The sequence below is a fragment of the Asterias rubens genome, chromosome 18 (genome assembly GCF_902459465.1).
Source record: "Asterias rubens chromosome 18, eAstRub1.3, whole genome shotgun sequence".
Classification (NCBI taxonomy): Eukaryota; Metazoa; Echinodermata; class Asteroidea; order Forcipulatida; family Asteriidae; genus Asterias; species Asterias rubens.
The window spans coordinates 3,268,042-3,292,352 of NC_047079.1; the positions used below are offsets into that span (position 1 = coordinate 3,268,042).

General features: G+C 36.0%; 1 protein-coding gene across 3 annotated transcripts in view; it reads left to right on the forward strand.

Annotated features, from left to right (window-relative positions):
• Positions 1-284: 284 nt before the first annotated feature.
• The window catches only part of LOC117302154 (zinc finger protein castor homolog 1-like), a 69,596-nt gene continuing 45,569 nt past the window's right edge, over positions 285-24,311 (forward strand). For all 3 annotated transcript variants that reach the window (XR_004520398.1, XM_033785958.1, XM_033785961.1), the window contains exons 1-2: positions 285-344; positions 12,972-13,029. The gene's annotated coding sequence lies outside the window, so the exon portion shown is untranslated. The remainder of the gene's footprint in view (positions 345-12,971; positions 13,030-24,311) is intronic.

Below are 24,311 nucleotides of genomic sequence, written 5' to 3' on the forward strand. Positions count from 1 at the left end.
CAGTTTCTCCACCTCAGTAGACTAGAAAGGACAAACCAGGAAACTTGGGAATATTAGTCTTAATGAACAACTTCCCGTATGACTCAGGGAGTCTCTTGCCTACCATCAAGCTCTACTTGCCAGCGCAAAAGAAAAGAAGTGTAACAGATAGTTGTGCATTGTGCATTGTTACTTCGCTGTTGAGACACAATGCATGTTTTTAGTGACTTCTTCAGTAGAGACAGGTCAGCGCGGCGGAGGCTAACACCCTGTATGATTGTAATAGTTGACAGTTTGTGAATGTTTTTGTGCTGGGTTGCTGTTTTCCAGTCATCGGATGTTGAGATTGTCTGGGGACTCTGTAGGTTTGTAACCTTTTATTATGTTTGGGAGTTTGGTTACTGCACTTGAAAAGGCTGTATTGATGATGGTGATGATGAGTTAAGCAGGTACTGTTACTGTGCATGTAAAACATTGCGTAAAACGTTGTAGTTTTTACAAAATGTACGTCCAGGGACTGATTTCGTCCAGCAACTTTGCATAGCAAGAAATTGGGACTGAACTCATTTTGTGCAAACTAAATGCTGATATTGATATAGAGTAGCAAATCCCGATTTTTGAGTAGCAATTGAAACATTTTGTGTAGCATTTTGTTCTGCTATACAATACAAGAGAAATTATTCACTGATGTCTATCTACATACATGTTCACATTACAAACTGTGCACTCAGTTACCATAAATCCAATAGTGTACATGTGTACATTGTCATATTTGGAAGGTGAAGCTGCAGTTCTGGCTACGGCTACTATAGGCGTAATGGCTACGGCTGGGAATCCTCTTTCATCAATGTTGTTTATACAGTCACCAACAGCCGTAGTCAAAGATGGGAAAACTTTTGTGGATGGGAAACTTTTATAAAGTGTTGGGAAACTTTTATGGATATGGGAATCTTTTATGGGTAGGAAACTTTTATGGGTTGAATCTTTTGTGGATGGGAAAACTTTGTGGATGGGAAACTTATATTGACCCCTTGCACGAACATCACACGCGGCGACTGCCACGCTCACCATTTTTTGAAAACAAATTTTTGGGGTTGAACAAAGAATTGAGTAGAGTGGGATTCGAACCAACGACCTCCGGATTAACGTGCTGGCACTCTACCAACTGAGCTATCTAGCCCTATGTTGGCTGTGTCCCTATTTTGTCAATATGGCCGTGTCTGAAACGGCGACTTCGGCTACAGCTACGGCTAGATCGCGCACGTCTGCCTATTCTTCAACACTGGTAGACGCACTGATCTAGTCGTAGCTGTAGCTGAAGTCGTCGTTTCGGACACGGCCTTACTTTGTTCGGGGGTGCCACTCAGAAGCCCTACCAAATGAACAATTGACGATGAGCATTTTCTCTATGGCAAATCATCACAGTGATGTAGTGATGGTGGGACCAGGGAAAAAATGTGACCTGCTCTTCCTGGTCACTGAAAGTAGAGTATGTAGGCCGCCTCACGTTTGAATGGGCAGAAGAAACAACACTGTTTCAAGTACGGATTGAACTTTGAGCGCAGCAAGATCCTCTTTTTCTATTGACCATGTTTCCTTTTTAATTACAAAATGGTAGGTTTTCCACCCCTCAAACCAGCGCAAGTATCACCACCGGTAACCCAACACCTTAATATTGACAATCGATGGAGCCCAGTGCAACCCCCTGAATCTGTTAGCGGGGCACCAGTCCCCCTGGTCCAACTCCCCCTCTCATGTTGCAATAGGCTGGAGCGTTTGGACAGCGCCGCTGCGAATCATCCGTCGATAAGCAATCTTACACGAAACACTCTTAAAAGTCTCTGGGTAAAAAACGGCCCCTGGCAACTCCAGAAAAATATCAATTGTTTTTTGCTGAGATGAGCGCATATTCGCTGAGGGTTAGTTCAGTTTATCGCTGGTTTTTATTATTAACGTTCTGGGAAAAATAGGGCATGGTGTTGTTGTTTGACTGAATAAAGATATCATTGTAAATGTGGGCATAATTATTAGAGCTAAAGCAAGTCAATGATAGAAAACTTAAATTATTTTGCTTTGATTTGTATAATCAAAGCAATTTAGTATGATTCTTTACACATTGTTTGGTTACAATAACAATATCAAAACATTACAAACGAAGTCAGGCCATAAAATTATTATTTAAATTATATGCTTTAGGTAGGTCAAATTTCACCCCAAAATTTATATTTGAGATTGTAGCTTTTTTTAAAATATAGATTGATGAGATAGCTTCTGTACATGGTATGGGCCTACAGCACATGATAACAGGGAGATAAGTGAACAGTTTTTTTAAGGCTTTAAGACACCAACTGCCCGAATTGCAAACAATTGGTCAAACACTGCAGACCAATTGTGCTTTTGACAGGCATGCATGCACTTTTCAGCTGAATCGACTTATCAACTTATTTAAATAACAGTGACATAGGAAACTGAAAAACGCTGTACAAAGTTAAGTGTGGTTGCCATTTCCTTTTTAAACCTTCGGTTATAAAACCACGCACTAGTCTGATTTTACTTTCGGCCGAAAGAGGTCTTGTTCAGTTCCTGTCATAAACGAAATGAACTTTTGTACAATACCCAATTTATATTATAACTTGAAAGTAGTTGTAAAATTTTCGTTACTAAATTTTAATACGAAAGATCTATGTACCGTCTTTGAATATTGCCAACTGTCCAACAGTTTTTCCACTTTGCTGATTTTATGTATGGCAATTGATACGCCAATTTGAATGCGCAGAAAAACCCTTTAAAAAAAAAACCCATTGTTTTTTCAGTGTTTTATCTAAAACCAGGTCGTGCAATTACAAATTTGTTGACAGATGTTGTGTTGATAAATAAATACAAATTAGTTAGCCATAAGACACATGCAAAAAGGCCTTTTTAAATAGTACTAATATTTACTTATGAATCCAAATATTACAAAGGCATGAAACTAACTTTCTATATATTCCCCAAGAAATTAAAACGCATTCACTTGTGCATTGGATAAATTGTTATGAATTTTATATAAACAAAACAAACGAGTAGAATGATTTACCGCTTTTAAAACCACTTACAGATCTGTACTTTCTCAAGTCCTTTTAAAAGCATGTCCACGAAATTGGCTAAATGCAGTTTCAAATTATTCAAGGGTGTTGTTTGATAGACATGCACGCTCTGAAGTAAAAATAAAAAATAAAAAAAGAGAGAGATAAAAAGCCCAGTGAATTTTGTAGAAACAGGTTCAAAATGTAGACAGTGAAATTTATTCAAATTGAAGACGGGAGTCTCCGACTGTTACCACATTCTCTATCCAAGTCAACACATTTCAAGAAATCTCGCAGATAATTTTGTTATAAAGTTCAATTCAAAATAACTAAATTTAACGCCTGCGAAATTTGATTTACTCCCAGCTTAATTACCGACATGCATTTACTGGAAAACACTTAGTAAATTATACACCGTGTGGACTTTAATGATGATGTCCTGTTATATACGCAAAGAGCGAGCAAGCACGCTGTATGCTATTATTCTCGTTAATATGCAAATGTAATAATAGCATGACTGTTAAATCAATGGCTCCACAGGAAATTAATCTGAGGATGTGTGAATATTCCACTCTATTTTTATTTTTATTTGTTGAAAATCCATATTTTTACTAAGAGTTGTCTTTGCTCGCAGCAGTGATCTTGTACAGATAAGCACACTCGGAGTCTAATGCCTGTTTACTAAGCTCTACAGCACCAGAGTTAAAGAAACACTCCCTGTCGATTTTTTCCCCCAGAGCTATTTGTTGTTTTCAGTTTAAAGGGAGGGTATACCTTCTGGTATTTACTCAAAAAAATGAATGTTTCCTTGTTACATGTATTGCACATCAAACGAAGAAAAAAAAACACCACAAAAAAACCCCCACAAAACCCAAATCATTTTGTTTTCTATAAATAACATTTACAAAATCCTTATTTATTAAAAGTTTGCCAGTTTGTTTTGCTTTTGTGGACTGGCAACCCCAAACCAAACAATACACAAAATCTGTTATTTCACGCATCAATGCAAATAAGACAAATGACTCTACGCAAAATGTCACTGTTTTGAAGTGATCTCTTAGGATGATACAGCAAAACCAGTGATTTTTAAAGTGACAGCTGTTCCAAACAGAAAAAAGGAAGAGATAATTGTGTTCTTTTTAATTTTTTTGTCTTGATTTTGCAAAATAAATGACAGATTTTAAAAGAGGTATGAAATCAACTAGATGCCAATCCAAATTATTTTAAAGGTCAATATTTTTTATGCGGTTAATTCTAGAGCAGCAGATTGTGGTCAAAGTTAAAATTTCACAGAAGCTTGATGAGGTACAAATCGACACCTTTAAGCGATGAATAAATTAATTACCAAAGATCGGTATCAGATTCTATTTTGTTGTTTCTCAAAGCATTACTTGACAGATATTGCTGGGGAGACTAGTAGTAAAACAACACGCATCTCATGCTGTTTTATTTTGAGGACCCATGCCAAAATCTTTGAGAAGTGAAATGCCACGAAAAGTCAAACATTAGCCATGTAATAATTTGAGAAATATTCACGTTATAAGTGTTTTGAAAGCTCTTGTTCTTAACTGGTGTAACAACACCAAACATACCCAATTTGGGGCGGGAAGTTCTAGTTTTGGGGATCAGATTTCTTATTTTAGGCCGAGTAAAAAAAAAAACATGTTTCACGTCCGGGTTTTTTTCAAAAAAAGGAGGAAGAGGGGCTTTTTATTTTTTATTTTTTATTTCAAGATGGCCGCCATTCTTTGTTAAAATGTCAAATATCCATTGTTTTTTCTACTGCTGAGATACACAAAACAAAAATGAAACAATTTAGTCGAGGCATTCAGACAAGACATTCAGATTGTTTTTGCTGAGATCATTTAAAATAACCCTATTTAAAAAAAAATAAAAAAATAATGTGCATAAAAAAATAAAATAAAAAATAAAATAAAAAAGGAGGCGGCCTGTAAAAAGGAAGCGGGCGGGGACGCGAAACATGTTTTTTTTTTTTACTTGGCCTTATAAGTGTTTTGAAAGCTCTTGTTCTTAACTGGTGTAACAACAGCAAACATACCCAGTTTGGGGCAGGAAGTTCTAGTTTTGGGGATCATATTTCTTATTTTAGGCTGGTTGGCATTTTCAGTGGAATCTACTGGCCAGTCTTCCATGGGTCCAGGCATAAAAATCACAAGAAACCACAATTCACAAGCAAGGTTACTAAAGAATACATCAAACACACAGCTGAAAACCACCAGGCAGATTATAAGAAGTAGTGGGAGAGTTTTCAGAAAGAAAGAATATAGAAAGAACCCCCCCCCCAAAAAAAAAAAAAAAACCACCTTTAAGTCACACATTTGTTATGCTTTATAGAAGTTATAAGAAGACTCAACATAAAAACTGACTTTAAACTGAGTAGAACTTAAAGACACTGGACACTATTGGTAATTGTCAAAGACTAGTCTTCACAGTTGGTGTATCTCAACATATGCATAAAACAACAAACCTGTGAAAATTTGAACTCAATCGGTCGTCGAATTTGTGAGATATTAATGAAAGAAAAAAAAACATTGTTGCACCATGGTCACACGAAGTTGTGTGCTTTCAGATGCTTGATTTCGGGACCTCAAATTCTAAATCTGAGGTCTCGAAATCAAACTCGTGGAAAACTACTTCTTTCTCGAAAACTACGTCACTTCAGAGGGAGCTGTTTCTCACAATGTTTTATACTATCAATCTCTCCCCATTACTCGTAATCAAGAAAGGTTTTATAATAATAATTATTTTGAGTAATTACCAATAGTGTCCACTGCCTTTAAAAGATTTTATTGGGTCCTTTTTTGGGGGGCAAAAACCGAAATCAGCTGATTTCAGTGTTTTTTGGTTTTTACAATGCAGTTTTATTTGTGGGAAATATTCAAGTATGAACTTCATGTAATCAGTTCGCTTTTGGACTAAAATGGTTAAAAAATTGCATTTTTTTCCCTGTACAAATCCTGTATAATATGGAAATAGAAGAACTGCACAATTGCCTTAATGTGAGCTGTGCAATCATGTGACATGTAAGTGTTACAAATGCAGTTTTAAAAGAATGGCAAAATTTGGCAAAACAATAAAGAAAAATTATATAATTATTATTGAAAACCTGTTTGGCCAAAGATGACTGTATATATACCCCTTACAAACATGGCTTCACTTTGGGGGAGGGGCTGTTTGTTGACGTATATTGAATAAAGAGTGTTTTAATAGAAATTCTTGTTGCAATAATAATTCAATTGAAAAACGAACAAAAAGCTTGAGGTTTTGAAGGTCAGAATAATAAAAAAGACCTAAAAACCCATCAATTGCATATCAGAGCGTGATTAATGTATAGAACACGAACATGTAACAACAGTTTTTGTAACAACAGAGAGAAAAAACTTGAACCAAAACGAGCAAAAATAACAAAAACACAGAACACAGCCGATCAACCACCAGAGCGTTATTAATCGTCTTGGCTGTTCTCAAGGCTTGTCTGTATTGTTTTTATCATAAATTGTTTACCATGACGATGATACTTATATAAATATATAAAGAAAAATGCTCAGCGGACTGAAATTTAATTACCATTTTCCAATAAAAAAATTGCCACCAGATGGTGCGTTTTTAGGGAAATTTCTCCCACAAAATGATTGTTACAGTATTAATTCCAGCTCATGAGGGGAAAAAAAAAGAAGTAAAAAAAATCAATGTCTCCACGAAAGGGGAGAAAAAACAGCATTGGCCTCCAAACCCCAGATGGCAAAATTAATAAAAGGGGCCTGAAAATAGGAATAAATTTGTAAATTGGAAAGTGGCTGGGAGTTGATGTCGCCATCGTAATTATTTGTGTGTGTAAGGCAGAGAGGGAGTTTTAGGGTCAAGGGATACGAAGTTGTTTCTCTTTCCTTTTTTTTTTTTTAACTCAGGGTTTTTTCCTCGGTTGTCTAGTATGTTTGTCGATTATTAATTTCATTAGGGGGAAAAAAGGACCTCAATTAGAAAGAGCTCTGTTTGGGACTGTCTGCGATATATGTATCTTTTGACGCCAACTTAGGGATGGCTGGCCTTTAGAATAGTAGACAGTTAAACAAAATATATCAAAGAAATTGTTCAAAACATTTTCCTAAACTAGATTTAATGTAGACCTTTACTCAATTCCAGACTAAAGATACGGTTATTTAATTGTTTTGCAGTTGTTGCCCCCAATCCTATATTTCCATATGTAGTTTTCAAATTAACAAATAATTCTACTACATTTGTACAGCCTCTAGACTTCAAAACGTCCCGTCCAACCAACCTGCACAATTTTTTTTAAATAGTGCCGTCACGTTTGAAGAAAGTGACCCAAAAGAGTTCTGATATTTTGTTGTTTTTCTGTCTGGTGTTTTGTTTGAGGTCTTTCGTGTTATTTTTCTGGAAGAAATCAAAAATAAGCTAATGAGATTTGAAAGGAGTTTCAAATGGCATTTCATGGACTTTGACAATATTTGAAACGGAGGAAATTTCTCTGGAGAATTGGTTCTGATACATGGAAAATACAAACTTTTTTAATCAGTGAGCTTTCAGATTGAAACTAATAAATTCATTCTTTCGATAACTTCAAGTTTGTTTTACTAATTAGAGGTTTCCAATACAGGGTACTGAGGATGTAATAACCCCCCCCCCCACTAAAATAAAATAATAATTATCTGCACAACCAGGAACATTTTTTTTTATTTTTAACAGTTTTGGTTTTCATGTAGGAATTTATGTATTTAATACAATTTATTTACAATTATTTAAGTCTTATTGGTTTTCATGTAGGAATTTATGTATTTAATACAATTTATTTACAATTATTTAAGTCTGATCAAAGTTTGTTTATTATATAAGTGAAAGCTGGAGTTTTATCTTTTTAAATTGTTTTTATTATTTCTCTTTCTTTTTTTTCTTCCAATTATTCTGTTCACCACATAAATGTTTTTTGTAATTTTTCTTCTGAATTGAAGTTATTTAGTACAGATTCATTTGGTTAATGCTTTCGTTTCACCAAACTGAAAGTGAGCGCCAAGACGGCAACATTTCCTTGGAATGTTTGTGCTATACTTACAGTTGTGCTTAAAGGCAGTGGGTACTATTGATAATTATTCAAAATAATTATTAGCATAAAATTGGTAACGAGTAATGGAGAGCTGTTGATAGTATAAAACATTGTGAGAAATGGCTCAGAAGTAATGTAGTCAACGAGAAAGAAGTAATTTTCCACGAATTTGATTTAGAGACCTCAGAATTAGATTTTGGAGTCTCAAAATCGAGAATCTGAAAGCACACAACTTTGTGTGGCAAGGGTGTTTTTTCTTTCATTATTAATATCTCGCAACTTCGACGACCAATTGAGGTCAAATTTTCACAAACATGTGTTTTATTTTATGCATATTTTGAGATACACCAAGTGAGAAGACTGGTCTTTGACCATTACCAAGGAGACTTTTGGTTGAGGCTAGGTAGTTAGCAGCAAATTTACCAAGCAAATTGATTATTCTTGAAACTGCGCGCATGATCAGAACAACGTAAACAATAGTCAAACTTCCTGCAGGGCCCAATTTTGCATAGCTGCTTAAGCACCGAATAATGCTTAAACATTGTCTGTATAGCGAAAAAAATCAGGATACTAGTCATATTTATGTAGATGATGTGAGATTTTACGTATTTTGCTGGTTATTTTTTCTTGGGCCCAGTTTCATTGAACTGCTTAAGCACAAAAAATAGCTAAGCACAAAAGAAATATTCTTATCAGAATAAGGTTACCACCCAAAATATCATTTTTACATTTTTGTTACCGGTACCTGGATCATTTTTGCTTAGCAGAAAACAGTTAAGCAATATTGGGTACTTAAGCAGCTTTATGAAATTGAGTCTTGTGCTAAGCTACATTGGTTCTTCTTCAGTGGCTCTATAACATTGGGACCGGGTACGTGTATGTCTGCTCCCCTTTCAGAGATGCAAAGTCTCCCCTTTTGAGTAAAACTGTACGATGTAATTCTTTACCCCTGGCCATAACTGAGGGACATTACATTTGAACCTTAAATCTTAAATCGATTGTTTAAGAAAAAGTTTTGCTTAAAGCCATTGGACACTTTCGGTACTGGCAAAAAGTAAAAGTATACAGATTTACAAATAACTTACAGGGTTTACAGAAGGTAATGGTGAAAGACTTCTCTTGAAATATAAGGTAATGGTGAAAGACTTCTCTTGAAATATTATTCCATGAAATGCGTTGCTTTTTGAGAAAACATTAAAACAATATCGATTCTCGATATTGAGAATTACGGATTTATTTTAAACACATGTCATGACACGGCGAAACGTGCGGAAACAAGGGTGGGTTTTCCCGTTATTTTCTCCCGACTCCGATGACCGATTGAGCCTAAATTTTCACAGGTTTGTTATTTTATATAGAAGTTGTGTCCAATGGCTTTAAACAGAAAACCACTAAATTTAAAGACCTTAAAAAAAACCAAAGTACAATTCAAATCTTTATAAATACGTTTTGTTTGTATGTATATAATAATATTGGGTGTCGGCTTACTGGCATATCTTATGCATGGATGTACACTCTAATTATCTGAAGACAGAGAGGTAATATCCTTGTACAGCTAGCTGTAAAAATAACCCCAGGTTTTCTCGCAGCAAATGAGAGAAAAAAAATTATGAATATCATTTAATGCGATCAGTGGAGTGGATTAAAATTTGCATAATTTCCACTTTGATCAAATGAGGCTTGAAATGTAAAGTCGAGATGAGGGCTTGCTAGGGTACACAGACACCTTTAAAGGAGTGATTCCAGGCCGGGGTATTTTAGCTAAGAAGGACAAGGCTATTGCAAAGGGCTTGCTTATTTGCAAAACCGTCAAGCTGTAGCCATTTTTTTGACCAGGCACCAAGGCTAAGAACCAGGGGGCAGCAGAGGCCATTGTCCTTGAGTAGATCCATTGTCCAATTTAATTTCACAAAAAAATTATGCTCACCTCTCCACCCCTCTACCTGCTGAAAAAAAAAAAAAAATTAAAAAGACTACAATATTCCCTTTAAATTGGGGTTGCATCACCAGCACACATTTAGCCCGATAGTGTGCATTTCCTTTCTAAAGTGAATTTGTGCGCTTTGAGAATTGATTGGCCTAAAGATTCATAAAAATTGCATGATCGGGTAATAAAGGTGAATTAAATATTTATAAAGCAAGTTGTGTTTGCATTTATAAGAGGTAGAGCTCTGTGTTTTAAATTTAAATAAAAATTACCTCAATAATTTTAAAGGTACAAAATTTATTTCAGACAATTGTAATGGTATCAGTAAATTAATGGTTTCCTTTCCGACCATTGTCTTATTATCCTAAAACTAGTGTGGTTATTCGTTAAAGCAAAACAGTTCCGACCGTTCGCATGAGATATTCCCCCGCCCTCAAAAAATGACTAAGCAGTTTATTCATGCGTACTTAGCACACACCACCACTTAATTACTCTTTATTCATGCATTTTTGAACCATTTTGGGAAAGACTGTTTTAAAACTTTATATTTAGGAAATACCAGCTTAAATGCTCATATAAAAATAACATACATGAATTGTGGGGGGGGGGGGGGGAGCTTTAAAGGCACTGGACACATTTGCAAGAAAATAATGAAAGTAAACACCCTCATTTCATTACTTTGTGTGCTTTCAGGTGCATAACCTGGAAAGACTGTTTTAAAACTTTATATTTAGGAAATACCAGCTTAAATGCTCATATAAAAATAACATACATGAATTGTGGGGGGGGGGGGAGCTTTAAAGGCACTGGACACATTTGCAAGAAAATAATGAAAGTAAACACCCTCATTTCGTTACTTTGTGTGCTTTCAGGTGCATAACGAAAGGCTTCAGCTGAGGTATTTAATTATATGAGCGAGAAATGACCTCTTTCTCAAAACTAAGTTACTTCAGAGGGAGCTGTTTCTCACAATGTTTTATACTATCAACATGAGGACATTCTTAGAGGCAATTTCAATCAACTGCGTTGTATGCTAAAGGATATACTTCAGTTGCACAAGAGACACCTTTTTTTCTGGAAGCGTCTAATCGTTTCAAAACTAATCGTTTCAAGAAAACTAAAATGTAATTGTTTTTTCCCCCCTCTCTTTGCATGCCTGGAACTGGCTTCAAGTCACTTGCCTCATGTGGCGTTATTCTTAGACACTGCATCTGGAGCAATAAAAGTGGCTGACAGAATTTCTGGATGGATTATCTGACTCTCAACTTGACTTAAGCTAGTGTTATCGGGCCAATACACGCAAATTGCACAAATGGGAGACTTTCTGGGACGATAGAGGGCAGCAGACTTACCGGGTAAATCCATTGTTCTCAGAATTATGCGCATGTTCAGAACTACGTAAACAATGGAAATTTACCCGGTATGTCTGCTGCCACCTAGCGTTGGAAAGTCTCCTATTGCAGGCATTGCGTGCCAATACGCGCAAATTTGACCGATATGGCAAAACAAAATTTTTAAAAATTATAATAATCTTAGTACTGATTTCACAAAAATTATTGAATTAAAACCATTTATAAAGCTCCAAAATGCACACGAGGGCCTTTGAAACCAAGTTGATAGACAGTCGAGTAAAAAACATTCTGAAGACATTGTTTCATTCAGGGGGCGTCCTTTGGCCAAACTGCAAACATTTGGGTCAAGAATGCCTGACAGTTTTGACAACACCTGGGGAGACACCTGTACCTCAATTTATACAAGTACCTTGCTTCCTCTCATGAGTCCGCCCCCTCTTTCCAGGCCTTTTTCCCCTTTCTGTGAAAATAATCTTCTAAATATTAAGTAACTGGTTTCTTCACAGCGTTACAAAATCAATCCTTTTCAGGCTCCTAGAGTGGTAGTTCAAAAGATACGTGGAAGGATCCTTGTACCGTTAATTGTGCAATGACACGATGGCCATTCCTGGTCAGATTCCCTGTGCATGTGACACTTATTGTCTTATGACACTTATTGAAAAAGGCACCAGGCTAGTTTGTCCACCCAACCTCGGGCTATGTCTTAATTAGCCTTTCCAAATGAAATATGCAAATTCCATTCACACATAGCGTACAGACACTATTGATGGTCAAACTCCATACAGTTGAGCTCTTGGCAGACGTACAAATGCAGCGTTATGCCACCATCAGCCCCATGAAAAAGGCGCGATTTTCTCATTTTGCCTGCCAGTAGTGAATGCTACTATTTACTGTACAAAAAGGAACCAGACTATTTCTCCTTCCAGACTCGGTTTGGTTAACACTGGTTTGAATGGGAGAAAAGTCGAGTTGGTCGCACCTTGATGAAGGTCTTTGCAATGAAGGTCCAAATGGATTTATTTGGCTGTGGCTTTGGCGCTAGATCATCTCTATTCTTCATCAGTTACTACGGTGCCCTCGGGCATTTTAAAGCCACTCAGTTTGGACATGGCTGATTTCAGTCGCCATTCATTAAGAAAAAAATCTTAAAAACCAACTGTGTGCATGCTTGGGTAATTATTTCTAACTGCACTTTTCTATTGATTTTGAGTGTTGGTTGAGCACAGCATCACTGTACTGGAGTTAATTTCCTGGATATTGGTGCATACCCCCCCCCCCCATTAGTGAAGTCAGAAATTAGAAAATTGGTACACTTGGACTAAATTCTCACACGAGTTCTGCACTTTCTTTTCAATTTGTAATGTTTAGGTTCATGGACTAACGGGGAACAAATTTAATCTTGGCAACAATTGCATCAATTATGCTACAATTTGAAAACAGGTAATTGTTGAACTCATGTAGGGCACACTGACTTTTTGGAGTTGGTGCAGTGTCTTTTTGAAACGCAGGCTTTCGAAGGTAAACTTGACCTCATTTTTTGTCTTTCACTCTGTTCTACCCTGCAGGTTTTCAAGTAATTTGTAAAAGCTCAATCAATGTTTGCCACAGGAGACAGAGGCATTGGTAAGTCAATTTTCAATTTTCTTTTTAAACTTGTTGCTCAAAGCGTGTTTAGGCAGAACACAAAATTTGGATCAAAAGAGAACAATCCAATGAGGAAGCATATCTAAATGCTATATTATCAAGCCTTGAATTTGCAGTGCTTTTTACAACGTGAGGGGCATGTGTGGACTGAATTTATGTGATACAAAAAAATACATACATGTACAGGAGGTGAAATAAGATTAAACTTTGATATTTCCAAGCAAGGAATCTCGTCATTGAAATCACCCTTATAAGGGCAAATTTAACGGTCAGTTGCATTTATTTGAAAATTGCAAAAAGGACATTTTAGTTTCTTGAAAGAAACTTTCTTTTTGTCTCTTCTGGAAGTTTTGTTATGAGGAGCATGCTCACGACTAGAGCAAGCCTGACACTGTTTTCTTCAAGGGCACCTCTATAATGGAAGTTTAACTTTCTACAGGAATGTTTTGAGGGGCACCAAGGCAACCACTAGTGGCATTTGCCTTTTTGAAGTATCAAGACTGCTCTGGCAATGGAGGCAATTTATGTTGACAACTTCAAAATAACAACGCAAGGGTGTGTGACTGAATATCAAATTTAGGTAATCACTATCAAATAAATGTATAATAGGCACAAGGTGTTCCATTGACATTGTTGGTTGAATGCAACTGGAATTTTGAAACCAGTCAGAATCTCATTGGGGCTAAGTGGCTGAAAATACATTTAATTAGAAAGATTGCGAGAAAACAAGCTGGGGAAAAAAAGTACAAGCACTACATCTGTAATGGTGCAATGACCGTCTGTTATGCATTGTGAACTTTCTGCAAGACGTGACTTCACTTGGAGTTACGCCCAATGCGAGCAAATACTGGTGTCAAATTGACAGAATTACAAACGATTAAGGTCAACATTTTTTTTATCATCAAATAAGACCGGAGCCTATTCTCCCTGATATTATTAAAAAGGTCAAAGATTTTTTTCTGGCTGGTAGATTTGGCACTTTACAGTCGAGAGAGAGAGAGAGAGAGTCCAAATTCCTAGAATATCTGAGAGCTATTTGAGATGTTCGCGACTAATTTCAATTTCAGATTGGGATAATGGCCGAACTGGCTCGTTAAGAAGAAGGAGAAACCTTCTAAAAGCGTAGTCATTACCGCGTGGAGATAATCACCAAGCAGGGAAAGTGTTTATACAGCCCTTACAAACATCAATTACATGGAGTTATCTTAAAACACTAATTACAGTTGCACCTCATTTACAGCGTAAAGAACAGTGGGTACTGTTTTTTTTATATAGATGTATGCAAATAATGTGTGATGAGACATTTTCTTCGTTTTTGTTTCTCCACTTTTTAATTAAACCTTCGGCACGACCAGATTTAATTACAGTGCACTTGTAGAAACAGTGACCTAATTTCCTCTCCAGGTTGAGGACGTGGTAAACAATGAATTCATTATTAGATGGGAATAAATTGTCGTTCGGTGAAGAAGAAAACCTTTTTGGAGGATCAATCGGTAATTATCTGTAAAAAAAAAAAATAAAAAAAAAAATTAAAGCAAACTAACAAAAAACCACACCAAAACAGAGTACTGTAAATAATTTCAGTTTACAGATTTGCAGTAAAAATTCTCGTGATTTTATCATGCTGGGAAAACAATCTACAAGAAGCAAAGGAACACTCATAGAAGTTTCTGGGATGACTGGCGCAGTAATTGTATGAAACATTCCGGGAAGTGATTACAAATGACATGATGTATGTCATCAGAAATAGAAGCGAAGGGAACACGTAGTTCATGTCCAGGATTTCACAAGGTTGGACTGTTAAAGGAAGAATTAGTTTTTGCTTACAAAACAGCACTTTATGTAACCCACCATACATTAACTGACAAACCTGTAGAAGTTTGAGATCGATCAGCATCTGCGTCACAGGAAAAGAGTGAAAAACCAATAATTTGCATGAAATTAATGAATAATAATATGCCCACTGAGCGATAAACTCCAAACGGGAAATTAGTTTGATTTATTTCTCATCAAATATGACATTTCAGACAGAATTATTTCGGACAGAATCATCATAAGATCGTATAATTTTCTAGATCTGTGACCTTAGACAAGTTTTTTTTTTTACCAATTCTGTAATGTTCCTCGAGGTTGAGCATGACGAACACTTTTAGTTAAATCAGTGGTTTTTTTTAAGGCAATTGTCTGTTGAGGCTTGGTGTAAGATTGGTATTTATGTCCAGAAATTACTTGACAATTTTTAATCTGAAAATGCCACATCTATATGAAATTTGGCCCAGGTGAATTGGGCCAATTCTCAGTACCACCACAACTCAGATGAAATGAACAGCTGAACAGATAGATTTTTGAGTTTGTTCTTGGTGACTTTCGACGACTGTTTAAGAACTGGTTATTCTCTGTAGGCTTGGTAAGATGGGCATACAATGCATGGTTACTCATACTTTTCAACTTGTACCACAACTGTAAAGCATTAGGACAGACATTTTGAATTCAAACTTTTTGTAATCAGCTCGTTCAATGACCCCACAAAAAAAACTCAAAAACCAAAGCTCCAAACCGGCCATTCTTCTGCCCAACTTCCTTCCTGAGCAGCCACCAAATATGGGCACGAGTTGCAAACATCCTTACAATGTTTCATACAAAATATTGCAGATAAAGAAAAGAAAAAATAGAAGAAGAAAAAAAAAAAAAACCGCTAAACTTGTTTCTGCTGGTTAACTGCTGGTTGAAGGTCAGAATTTATAGCAGCTGTCAATCTTCATAAAACACCAGATGTGATTACAATGTAAAACTTTTGAGTTCATCACCAGATCTTGACTCCTCTCCTACCAGCCATTTTGTCTTCTTCAGACCTACTTAACAGACTCTGGTGAAACAGTTCAATAAAACCATATGTAAATGATTTAAAGCTTTATTAACAATGTCAACCCAATCAGTTGGTTGTGACATGAGAGGAAACCCAACTGTTGTTAAACCTTATTTGACACAATTATCCACAAGAGGGTTTTGGGTTTTCACTTTTTTTCGCGAACTCAAAACTGGAATGCAGTTTCAGGATGGGTTGAAATCGTCAGAAGTTATCAGAAGTGAGAAGTCACGTTTTACATCAGAAGTACAGAGTTCACTCGGTTTTGAACTGGATGCAGAAGTATCAATAGTTTAAAGGCACTGGACACTATTGGTAATTACTCAAAATAATTTTTAGCATAAAAACTTACTTGTTAATGATCATTGGAGAGCTGTTGATACATGTAGGATAAAACATTGTGAGAAACGGCTCCCTCTGAAAGTGCCGTAGTTTTCGAGAAAGAAGTAATTTTCGTGTGACACGGTTGTTTTTTCTTCCATTATTATCTCGCAACTTTAACAACCAATTGAGTTCAAATTTTCACGGGTTTGTTATTTTGTGCATATGTTGAGATACACCATGTAAGAAGACTGGTCTTTGACAATTGCCAAAGGTGTCCAGTGTCTTTAAATGATTTGATTTCTGCATTTGAGTCATCTGATTACAGTTGCAGCTGTTTCAACATATTTTGAAATACCTTTTGTTTTTTTAAAGTGTATTTTAAAAACATTTAGGTTTGGTGGTGTGGCAAATGATAAAAGAAAAAAATATAAAAGAGTAAAGAGTCAAAACAGAAACTTGTACTATCATGGTGAATCATTCAAATTACCATTGTCGACATGAATGTTATCTTAAACTTTAAAGTTTGCAAAAGTCTGATTATATAAACAATATATTGAGCTACCTTTTATATCAGCAGAGCTGCCAATTCTTCCTGATTTTCCAGAAAGTTCCCTGAAAATAAACCAGTCTGTCCATGCTCTGATGATAAAATTGGACAATCTCCCTGATTTGGTGGAAACTTTGTCCTTGTTTTGTTGAATGCAACTCTAAAAAATCTCCCTGATTGTTGTACAAAAACTTATTTTGACAAAATTGTCGTACAAAACTCCCGGATTGCAAGATGCAAATGCTGGAAGCTTTGGATCAGTCATTGCAACTCGGTGTTATCCCCAAAGACTGTCTTCTTGTTCTGGGCAAGAGCTTTACATGATTTACATACAACTGAATTCTTTAAGAAATTATATTGAAATTTTTTTAATGCATTTTTTGTTGCACAAAAGTTTGGTGAGCTTCACATTCGGAGTAGCCACTGAAAGGAAATAATAATCTCAGGAACTGACTTTTCTTTCCTTTTCGATGTTGTTTTGTTCTTGCCATACTCAAACAATGGAGGGTTTTGTTACCATTTCGCTAAACAAAATTCCTTACACCTGTGTTAAAAATAAAAAAAGAGCAACAAATTGCATGTTGCTGTCAATTACTGAAATACGTGTGCTTCTCAAGTATCAAGTCCTGGAAGAAAAGAAACCAACCAGCTGGGCTCGTCAAAAATGCCATGATTTCTACCCGCCTTGGAATTTCAAAAAGGGCATTCACGGCACGGCTTCCATAGTTGGGCAATTAAAGCTCCGAGCAAATGAGCAAGGAATCCTGAAAACAGTCTCAAATTGTTGACCGGGAATTTTCTTGAGAGAGGCCATCAAAAGGACTTTGTGTTTTTTCTTTGATTCTGACGCTGTATAATCGATAAATCTCAATAAGGTTTGAGATTTCCCCCGTCCGTCTGGGACTTTCCCCCGATTTGTTGGATTTGTTTTTCGTTTTGAATCTGTCCTGAATTTTCTTTCTGTCGACTCTCTGATTTACTGGGACATTATAAAGCAGTTTGCCCCTATAACCTTGCAATTTGTATTAAATGGGGGGCTTAAAATATTCACTGGTTTTCTTTAGGTACATGTAGTTGTTTTATTAACGTTGGGCCTGTAATCTTCTTAAGCAAACAAGTTCAAACAAACATTTACTCTTAAGGGTTGCTAATTTGTTAGGAAGGATTCCAAAGTTCAGTGAGTCTTGTGACAGTACTTTTTGTTTAGCGAAAGCTCTGAGATGAAAGTCCTATGATGCCCTGCAGATTTCCTTGAAATTTGCTGTTGCAGAAAAGAAAATTGTTTTTTTTTAATTGGCATTTTTGTGGGTTTTTCTTTTCTTTTTTGGTTTTAGTAAAACGAAATTGTAAACGAATGTTTAAATGTTCTGCTGAGGCCTACTGTGCAGTCTGGGGTGGCATTCTAAATGATTTTATCGTAATGATTTGTGTGAATTCATCTTAAGTATGAAATTAAAAAGTAATTTTGTGTATTGGCCGTAATTTCTGCCCGTTGGTGCACAATTCTCACATATTAGCTCGATATTCTAGCATGATGGCATGGGGATAATGAATTTGAATTGTTGCATCACTGATATCCTGATAAGAACTGCCAGCAAGTCGCTGTGTTTTTTTCATTTTGTTTACAGTATACACTGATTGTGAAATGGACATTGTGGTTATGGCGCTAGAGAAAATGCCTGCTTACTGGCTTTATGAATTCATCTTTTGGTGCTATTTTGTGCATTTATGTTTTCTTAATTTTCCTCTAAATGACAAAAGGAAACTTTGTATGAAATCTCGACAAAATTTAAGAATTTAAAATGGAATCATCGAGTTGAGAAACTTGGATCGACATTCCCCACAAAACAATGGATCGACCCATTGAATCAACTGGCTCTTTCAAGACCCAACCATCACTTGGGAGAGATTATCAAATGTTGCCGAGCTCGGCGAACATTAACGCCAAATTCCTGTTAAATTTCAAGTCTTTTCGGGGCTTTCCAGACAGTTTCCCTACTGACCTTTTAGCACGGTATGTTTACGCTTTCCTTCCAAGGATCCTGAAAACAATGGGTAATCTCAGAAATTTGACCCTGTGCAGGAAACAGTAATATTGTTACTGTCACGGGAGACGCACGAAATAAAACATGAAATAAAACATGAAATGGAATGGAATGGAATGTATCACTGCTACACCTTATTCCTTCAAGTATAGGAATGTTTACAATGAATTATTTTGCCACAATTTGTTAACTGTTTTGAAATGTTTGAGATATTAGAGATAAGATTGATAAAACCTTTCCAGTTCAACTTGCTTTTTCCAGTAATCTAAAGTTTGCAAGTAAACAAATCATGCTGTACATGGTACAAACCACCACTAAAAAAGAGGCACAATATTGTTCCCTTTCATTTCTTAGTCTATCATTGGAAACTTACTAAGGTGGGAGTACAATCCAGAGAGGTTTTTGAAAGTTTAGTTTTATCAGACTTTAGATACTGGCATAAAAATATTAATGTAAAAATTGATATATAAAGAAGCAAAATAGCTAAAAATACCAAGTCAGTGAGTGACGAGGAGGAACAGGTGACCCGAGCACCTCTACAAAGCTGTCCTGCTACAAAGAATGGCCCTTAAAACCGGCCAACAGTTAAAAACCACCAATCCCTCAATTAAAAAAAAAAAAGGGGGGGGGGTCGCTTAAAGGGTGGGACTGACAATAACAAACGAAAACTAGCACCTTGGAAACATGGTATTATTTTGTGGGACTGCGAATCTCTCTTGATTAGCCACTCCCATGTTAGTCTGCTCCCCAGTCCCAACAAAACATAAATTTCTTTCCCTTCATCTCCCAAATAAATCCCCATAATTTAGGGAAAAGAACGCCAAGTAAAAAAGAAAGAAATAAATTTAACAGAAATCAGGCATGTTAGCTAATTTCCAGCTGTTTAGGTAAAAAAGGAACTGAAAGTTTCTTTACACAGTTGATCTTCTTTTTTCTTTCTTGAGAAATTTAGTGTCTGATCAAAACATTTTTGGCATTTTTTGGATGTGACTAAAATCTGCATGATTTCGAGAGTAGTCTAAGATTCGATCACCAAAGTGTCTTTTGGCTTGAAATTCGAACAAACGAAAGTAAACATTTAGGCAAAAATTACACCAACAACAGTTTCTGTTTTGTTTTCGTTGATGGAAGTGAATTTGAGAGTATAGTTGCGGAATTTCCTCACTTAATGTTTTCCTTCACATCTTTCTGTCACAAATGAAAGACTGCATTTATTAGAAATTCTTCAAACTTTCCTTTTCTATTTGCACATTCTACCAGAGAAAATGCAGGTATTGAAGTAGTTTTAAAACAATATTTTTCTGTGTGGGAAACCCCTTTTTAAGGAAAATCTAGGAAAGAGGTAAACTGAATTCCCCCCCGGGGTTACTTGTTCTTTGTTTTATGCTATGGTTCGCATTAATAGGAAAGGACAAGTGAGAAATGATTGAAGAATGTTATGTTTTTTTTTAATAAACACTTTTAGTTGTAAGAGCGACATTTCTTGGTAATTTTCTGGATTTTTGTTTAAAGTGAAACTAACACACATGTGAAGATTGATTGAGCATGCTAGCTTATCCTGTATTAATATTTATGATTCTTGTATCAATGAAAATCACTTTTGAGGTTGAACATTTGGGGTCAAGTGTCATGTAAACAAGATATTATTTCTTGTTTTGGTTGAAAGTTCTATTGCTGTTTGAAAAAATTACTTTCAATGATAAACTAATATATGAATAATGCTCAGTATCCGTGATTGTGAGCTTTAGCGTGAGACGTCATTTGCATTTATTAGTTTACCAGAAGAAGGGAGCTCTTTTGCTAGTCTTTAACTCATGACGTCGGGGATCATTAGTAGATAGTGTAACAGTGTAACACGCTCACAGTGATTCGTATTATATGCCCTCTTATGGCATAATTTACCCCAACTTGACAGGCATTACAATTTATCCACTAGCAATCAGTAATGGCTTGGGCCAAGACTATCCTTTCACAAGCAGTTTCAACTCATTTAAATCTCATCTGAAAGTTAGCTTGAAGTAAAATGTTCACTTTTGGACTCATCTGATCATACCTAATGGCTTCACTCATTTCTTAAAAAAAAAAAAATAATAATAATAATAAAAAAACTAGACATTAGGTGTTTGTGAACAAACACAAAGCTGTTCCGTGTTCTTTTCCTTGGATTATGTGCTAAAATGACCAAGGAGTCTATTACTGAAAAAGGACGAAAATGCCGAATAGTGTCTTGAGTTATGGTGCCACTTCCGGTTGACCCGGAAGTAGAGGTCGACATGGGGTCATGGTAACCTAAGGCTAGTCTCCAATGCCCAAGGAGTCTCTAACTGAAAAAAGTTTGAAAATCGATATTGCCACACTTTAGGTTGACCCGGAAGTAGAGGTCAACTTGAGGTCACGGTGTTTCTAAAATGTATCTCCAATCCCAAAGAAGTCTATAACTACAAACAGTCTAGAAATCGGCCGTGTACTTCTTGAGATATGGTCCCACTTCCGGGTGACCCGGAAGTAGAGGTCAACTTGAGGTCACGGTTTTACAAAGTTTATTTTCAACGCCTAAGGGGTCTTTAGTTGAAAAAAGTTAGAAAATTGGTTGTATAGTACTTGAGATATGGTCCCACTTCCGGTTGACCCGGAATTAGAGGTCAATTTGAGGTAAAGTTTTTTTGCAACTTATCTCCAATCCCCTAGGAGTCTATAACTACAAACAGTCTAAAAATATGCCGTGTACTTCTTGAGATATGGTCCCACTTCCGGTTAACCAGGAAGTAGAGGTCAACTTGAGGTCACAAGTTTTCAAAGATTATCTTTAATGCCTAAGGGGTCTAAAACTGAAAAAAAGTTTGAAAATCGGTTGTAGAGTACTTGAGATATAGTTCCACTTCCGGTTGACCCGGAAGTAGAGGTCAACTTGAGGTCAGGGTTTTTGCCAAATTAATCTTCAATCCCAAAGGAGTCTTTAATTACAAAAAGTCTAAAAATCGGCCGTGTACTTCTTGAGATATGGTCCCACTTCCGGTTGACCCGGAAGCAGAGGTCAACTTGAGGTCACGGTTTTTCAAAATTGATTTTTAACGCCCAAGGGGTCTAAAACTGAAAAAAGTTTGAAAATCGGTTGTATAGTATTTGAGATAATTAAAATTCCCACTTCCGGTAAACCCGGAAGTAGAGGTCAACTTAAGGTCACGGTTTTTCAAAATTAATCTCCAATCCCCAAGGAGTCTATACCAACAAACAGGATAAGAATCTGCCGTGAACTTCTTGAGATATGGTGCTACAAAGATTTCCCAATTAAATATGCAAATGAGGGTCACGTGGTTAATTAATTAAGAATTTAAACATTTGTGACATTTAGAATTGAGCTTAAGTTCTAAGCTTCAATTTTATATATGATTTAACTCTTTTGACTTTGTGGTTTGGGAGATTAGGAATAAACAAAAAACAAAAAACAAAAAAAAACAAAAAACAAAAAATGCAATGGGGTTTTAGGCGGAAACAAAGAACAATAATAAAAACAATAAAAATCTAGACGAAAACAAAACCTGTTCCGACGGTAGGTCGGAACAGCTAAAAAAATTAAAAAAATATGACAGCATTTCAAGCATAAATTTTTCAAGGAAAGTTTCCATCATGACCATTTTTATACCAAATGTTAAAAACCCTTTCTATTTTCATTCTTACCAATGTTGTGCCCACCCTTTAATCCACAGTTTTTAATTATTCAAAAAGCTTGCAAGCTATCCAACCTCTTACCCAACATAAATGATTCACCCCGCATGTAAATAATTACGGAGATAAATCATTCTCACAATAATCCCCCTGATTGCAGAAGCTAACCACTTGCAACAATAAAAACAAAAAATTATGTTTTTACAGGCCATCCCTCCAAACCAGCGTTTTCCATTAAAAACTATCCGGATAATAATAATCCCTAAATTGTTTATCCATTTGGCATTTTTAAAGGCATGGGTCATCTCGTCCCTACCCACTGATATCGGGATTACATCCGCGGGATCTTAACGCGGTAAATTCTTGGTACATGTACTAATATAAACATTGCCAAGCATCACTGCACTCAGACATTTTTCTAAATACAAATTTGGACTATGCATTTTTTCTGGGTTGGATAAGTCCATTTCCTGCTAGGGGGGATACTCTGGAAACTCGAGGCCATTTTCTGCTTAAAATTCATCAAATTCTTCTTCATTGTGGAATTCATTATCATGGTAATTTCAGTTGTATAAATACAATTACACAAACATTGGAAAGAGTATAAACAGGGCATACTTGTTTCACTTCAGCTTCAGTTATTATTTCTTCAGTTGATTGTTTCTCATTAATTAGAGAACAGAATAATATTTTTACGGTTGACTTCACATTTATAATTAAACCTTGATTGTTATTACATTATAGAGGACTACATTTGCGTCAATGCATTACGATACTCTAATATGGAGCTTTTTGTTTAATTTTTCATTGGGGGATGGGGTGGGGGACACACACAAATGCGCTTACCATAAAAAAAATTAGATACAATTTAGAAAAATTTAAAAAACCTATGGAGCAGGATATTGTAGGGTTAAACCAATTGACATTCTTAATAAAATTGTAAGTTTAGCGTAAAATGACAATGATTACACTAACGTGTCTTTGGAATGACTTTCAATATTATATCTTGTTGGCCTACTATGCAGCCAAAATCCTGAAGCAATTAGTTTACTGACGTATATTACCATAGAGAAAGGACCACTACTATCAGTGCTAGCTGGAGAATGATGTGATAGGTCACTGACTGTTAAATTGACTAGAACAGGATTTGAACCTGTGACCTCCAGGTTTACATGACAGGGGAATACCAACTTTTTGACCCATGTTTTCGGGGTCTCTCTATTTGAGATTTCATACTTAAATCTGAATTCAGACTTTTTTAAGTCGGCCTCTTGTGTTAACCCAGCTAACAAGAAAGAGCATTCTGTGCATTTAAAAAGAAAAGCATAGCTAGCGCCCTCTATAGCTCGTCGCTTGGTTTGCATGCAGTTAGCAATAATATTGAAGTTATCAAACTGGATTGCTTAAAGGAACATTACAGAAACAGTTGCTGGCAGTGTAAGCACTTCATGTAATCCACCATATACATATACTGACAAACCTCTAGAAGTTTGAGATCGATCGGCCATCTGGGTCACGAGAGAATAGTGAAAAACCGATTACAAATTTTGCATTGCATCGATGCCAAAATAAAATTGAATAAAACGCTCACTGAGCGATAAACTCGAAACGTGAAGTTAGATTATTTATTTCTCATCCAATAAAACATTTCAGACAGAAATATTTCAAGGGATGTTTTCAACTATCATCATCATTAGACCATGTAAGTCGTATGTAAATCTGTGATCTTCACGATTTTTTTTCTTACCAGTTCTGTAACGTTCCTTTAAGTTAGGGTGCCTCGTGTTTTGCTTACTGTAAGCAGCATTTATGA